The following is a 5,794-nucleotide window of genomic DNA, read 5'->3' as shown; positions in this document are numbered from 1 at the left end:
GATAAGTACAAGAATATTTCCCACTTGAAAAAAATTCTCAAGATAAGAACCAAAGCAAGAGTAAAGAACTTTCAAATATTACTCACAAAGGAAAAATTTTATTCAATATTCAAAAGTGATTTTACAATGAGGCTTTACGCTCCTTATATAGAAAATACCATGATTAAAATTCCTAAGTAAATCATAAGACTAAGTATATTCAACTATTCCTAGTTAGAACCAAATACTAAAAACCACATTAGATATTAATAATGCTAAAAACCCTAATAAAATGAAAATATAAGTTATAATGATTCAAATATTTAAGTCTCAATTTAGCCAAAGAAAAAGAGAACACCCTCATACAAAGATTATATGATCAAACTAGATTAAGTCATTACTAGACTATATAATGATCAGAAACTATCTAGGACACATCAAGTATAAACTATGATTATTTATATGTGTTATCTAAAGTGTATTCATGAGTTAAAGCAAGTCTCATAAAAAATAAAATTGAGAAAGAACAGATGAAATAAGTCTACTAAGCTAAAGAAACTAACTAGATATATAAAGCAAAAAGCCTAACCATCCATTGTATACGTCAAAAGATGCTACCTTTTTAGTGAGCTAAAATCATAATTTGTTTATCACTCAAACCTTGTGTGTCTATATGCTAGGAGTGACTTGTCAAAAGAATACTTAGTTAAGTCTAAAGTGACTTGTTGAAATAATACTTAAACATGGTCATCAGGAGCAATTGGGAGTCTTTTGATCTTTGTTTTTGTTGTTTTTTTTTTTAATTTGGTCCTTATTTTTGTTTTTATTCAATTAGATCATAATTTTCGTCATTTTTTTTAAGTTGGTTCTTTTTGCTATTTAACGTCTATGAACAGTACACACCACGTGTTAGTTACTGGTATTTTTAATTTTTTTAATTTTTTTAATTAAAAAAAATATATCTACATGTCACGTCAGTATCGTAACACGTGTCAATGTCGATGATTACTATTTTTAAAATAGTTTCAACATATCAAGTTTTCACATAAACCCATTCAAACATATAACAAGCAAATATAATGGGGTTTCAAACTTCTTTGAAAGTTCATTATGATTGATTATAACAAGGATATATAATCTTCATTCACAAATAGTACCAATTATAGTGTAAAGAATCGATGAAATAGAATTCATACTTTATAATTTAGTTTGTTATGAATATCAAAGCGAAAAGGATAAAACAAGAAAAAGAAAAAGAAAATTTTTTTGGTCTTCATCTCTTTCTTCATATCTTGAAGTTGTGCTACCCTTAAAGAGATATCATCCCTTAAAGAGGAGTTATAACAAAGATCAATCACCGGGGAGATGCCCGCTTTAATCAAATCTTTTTTGATTAGTAGATTTTTAATAATTTTAAATGAGTTTTTTTTTCTTTTAAATTTAGGATATGTGATAACCCTTTTATTTCAGTCTCTTTCTTCCCCTCATTCCAACACTGAACTCTCCACTCTCTCTACTTCACCATCATCCCCTACACTGCTACCTTCACACTTAACCAAATTTCTTCTGCTTCTGAATCAGATGCTAGAGAAGTGACCTCGACAAATCCTCAAGCTACCTCCATCTCTAGCCTTTCTTCCTCCAGGTAAGCTCCAATTTCGTTTTGAGGTCCAATTCCAGATTTCATCAAGAAATCTTGCTTCTATTCTGAGTCTAACTGAGTGTTCCTCCCTCATCCATGTCGGAATGATGGAATTGCTAGGTTAAATTAAAAGAATTCTGCCCTTCCTCTCTACGTTGCTCTCATCCAAGGCGTTCTCCATTAACTAGGTAAGGGAAGCTGACTTTTAGCTCAATTTTCGTAGGAGATGTGTTCTTGAGTGGTAGAATTGTTTGTTCTGTGTTTAATTGGTGCTTGGACCTGTTTGTGTGTGATTTTTGAGTATGGGATGATTCTGGGCGAGGATGCATGTGTAGAACAGATGAGGAATCCTGGTATTTTTGCCTAGGCGAGCAACTCTCGCCTGAGCGAAAATACCAGAGGATCACCTCTGCTACTGCACGAAATCTCGCCTAGGCGAGTTGGAGTCGCCTGAGCGAGATAACTTCTCGTCTAGGCGAGCCAGTTTGGCCTGAGCGAGAGTTCGCCTAGGATTTTATTTTTGCCACTGTAAGGGGTCTCGCCCAAGCGAGAGTAGCCCGCCTAAGCGAGACAACCTATCTAGCTTAGGCGAGACTCTCTAGCCTAAGCAAGATTCCCTGCAGAAGTTTGTTCCTTTCATTGTTTTTGACTAATTGATGTTGTACTACTTGCATGAATCTGATAATGGCTGGTTCTGTATGTAATTCTTATGCATGATAGTCAATGTGATGGAATTGAGTGTGAAATTGGTATGATTAAGAACATGTTGGAGATAGGGTTTCAAGGGGAATCCTAAGGAGTGTGGTTTTAATGAATGTAAGGGCATGAAGACTCAAATTGGTGGCATCCTGACGCTCCTAGTAACCATTAAGACTCAAGTAGAGTATGATGGATTACGTCGGGGGGAGTAGCAGGAGGTCCTGGTCTATGATTCCGATCCATCATAGAGGTGATGGGATTTACCTTGAGAGTGGTTGGGTGAATACCTCTTGTGCCTAAAACTCTGCAGAGTTTAGGAACCATCTCAAGTGCAAGTCACCAAGAGCTCCAATGCCACTTACATAATCCGGATATCGAGTCTAGAATGATGTGTGGTGTTGTGGTCAGGATTAATCTGATGATTTAATCGATTGTGTAATAAAATTCTGTTTTCTGTCTTAGTATGAAAATTGCATGATTTGCTCTTTGTTCAAGTTAGCTTACCCTTCTAGTTTCTATTGTGTTCTATGTGTCTCCTACTTTTGCTATGATCGTCCTTATTGAATGGCGTGAGCAGATAAAAATGCAGGCAAAGATACACCCTTCCTAGACAGGCGTTGAATGGGTTTATAGGACGTTTTTCCAGCAGTAGTAGTTACATGTTCCTATAGTAGATGCTTAGGGTGTTTTGTAACCCTTTGTTTAGTGTAGGCGGTATGTATGGTTATTTTGAGGATGACTGTATTATATTATACTGGCCTACGTCATCATTGCTTCTGAACTATTAAAACTTAAATGTTTTGTTTAATAGTTTAAAAACTATGAAAACGGGATGTTACAGGATAAGTTTGTTTATGATTTCCAATTCAGAAAGTATTATTTATAGTCTTTGTAATTCGAGAAATAATTATTTTAATTCAATATGATATTAAATATTTTACTTTTATGATTAATAATTATAAGTTGTTTATATGATATTTTACTTCAGTATTTTATCATCAAATACTTAAAAACACTTTTTTTGTCTTTCAAATTAATAGTTTTGACAATGTCTAGGTATAAGGTGTATGAACGCATAGTTTAAAACAAATTTATTTTTAAATTAAAAGGAACAAAAAAAATAACAATTTAAAATTTGAAGTAACGAAGCAAATTGAAGATTAAAAAAATATTAAAGCATGTTCAACAAGCGAAAATCCATACGGAAACTCGTGTGTATATATATATATATATATATATATATATATATATATATATATATATATATATATATATATATATATATATATATATATATATATATATATTATATATATATATATATATATATATATATATATATATATATATATATATATATATATATATATATATATATATATATATATATATATACACGGATAATTTCATTACCTTCACGAGCAAGATCACGTCCTTCATTTCGAGTCTTCACACAGGCTTCAAGAGCTACTCGATTAGCTACAGCACCTGGTGCATTTCCCCAAGGGTGTCCTAAAGTTCCTCCGCCAAATTGAAGTACAGAATCATCTCCAAAGATTTCGGTCAGAGCAGACATATGCCAAATGTGAATACCTTCCGAAGCAACAGGCAGAACACCTGGTAGAGAAACCCAATCCTGAGTGAAATAAATACCACGACTTCGATCTTTTTCAACAAAATCATCACGCAGTAAGTCAACAAAACCTAAAGTGATATCTCTTTCCCCTTCAAGTTTACCTACTACGGTACCGGAGTGAACATGATCTCCACCAGACAAACGTAATGCTTTAGCTAATACACGAAAGTGCATACCATGATTCTTTTGTATGTCGATAACTGCATGCATTGCACGATGTATATGAAGAAGTAGACCATTCTCTCGGCAATAATGAGCCAAGCTAGTATTTGCAGTGAATCCCCCTGTTAAATAATCATGCATTACGATAGGAACGCCTAATTCTCTGGCAAATACAGCTCTTTTCATCATTTCTTCGCATGTACCCGCAGTTGCATTCAAGTAATGCCCTTTGATTTCACCTGTTTCAGCCTGTGATTTAAAAATCGCTTCAGCACAAAATAAGAAACGGTCTCTCCAACGCATAAATGGTTGGGAATTCACATTTTCATCATCTTTGGTAAAATCAAGTCCCCCACGAAGACATTCATAAACAACTCTACCATAATTCTTAGCGGATAACCCCAATTTAGGTTTAATAGTACATCCTAATAGGGGACGACCATACTTGTTCAATTTATCTCTCTCAACTTGGATGCCGTGAGGCGGACCTTGGAAAGTTTTAATATAAGCGGTTGGGATTCGCAAATCCTCCAGACGTAGAGCACGCAGTGTCTTGAACCCAAATACATTACCGACAATAGAAGTAAACATGTTAGTAACAGAACCTTCTTCAAAAAGGTCTAAAGGATAAGCTACGTAAGCAATATATTGATTTTCTTCCCCAGCAACAGGTTTGATGTGATAGCACCTGCTTCTTCAGGTGGAACTCCAGGTTGAGGAGTTACTCGAAATGCTGCCAAGATATCAATATCTTTGGTTTCATACTCAGGAGTATAATAATTCAATTTATAATCTTTAACACCAGCTTTGAACCCAACACTTGCTTTAGTCTCTGTTTGTGGTGACATAAATCCCTCCCTACAACTCTTGAATTAAGAATTCTTGAAACAATAAGGTCTACTCGATATGACTTAGGAGTTAATGAAATCTTTTACAAAAATCAACTACTATTATCAATTAATCCCAAAGGTTCGTTATGTTATTATTAAATTAAACGATGGTATTTGATTTGTCAAATACATCATTATTGTATACTCTTTTCTATGTATGGCGCAACCCAATCTTTTTTTTTTCAATTTGATCTTATTTTTGAATTTTGAAATCGAAAGATCTAATCTAAATAATAATAATAATTTATTCTTAATCTTGACAGTGATATATGTTGTCTATGTAAATCCTAGATGTAAAAATAGGCAGCTTTCTCCCTGGAAAATAAAAAAAGAGGTCAAAAAATAGGGAAACAGAGGGTAAGTCTAAAAAATTGTCTACTGAGGAAATACGAAAGCCAATGATACAAAAAATGAATTCTAAATTAAGGTACAGGTTCGAATTCCATACAGAATATAAATGATATTTTCTAGAATGATAGAAAAAAAGAAAAGACTTTCGAAAGATTTTATCCAATTGAAATTTTCAAAATAACTGCAGTAAGCTTAAGAATTCAATAATTGAATTTGAATAAGTAAGTAAACAGTTAAAGAGGATTGATGGAATAGTACCAAAAAAATGGAGTACTAACTCCCATTTCTTATTTCTTTTTGAATTAACCGATCAACTTGCTTTCTTATTGAACATTTCTTTTTTATTTAAAAACTTTTTTGAAAAAAAAAATTGGCTTTTGATATGCGAATAAATCCTCCTACTTCCGGTCCTGAAGTTTCTTCGATTGAAAAAAA

The 5,794-nt window shown here is 33.1% G+C and overlaps 1 pseudogene; it reads right to left on the bottom strand.

Annotated features, from left to right (window-relative positions):
• Nucleotides 1–2,376: 2,376 nt before the first annotated feature.
• LOC114190450 lies at nt 2,377–5,175 on the bottom strand (annotated as a pseudogene).
• Between the last annotated feature and the right edge of the window lie 619 nt (nt 5,176–5,794).

Source organism: Vigna unguiculata, chromosome 7 (genome assembly GCF_004118075.2).
Source record: "Vigna unguiculata cultivar IT97K-499-35 chromosome 7, ASM411807v1, whole genome shotgun sequence".
In the NCBI taxonomy this organism is placed as follows: Eukaryota; Viridiplantae; Streptophyta; class Magnoliopsida; order Fabales; family Fabaceae; genus Vigna; species Vigna unguiculata.
Note: the sequence above shows the minus strand (reverse complement) of the source record. Positions and strands in the feature narration are given on the sequence as shown.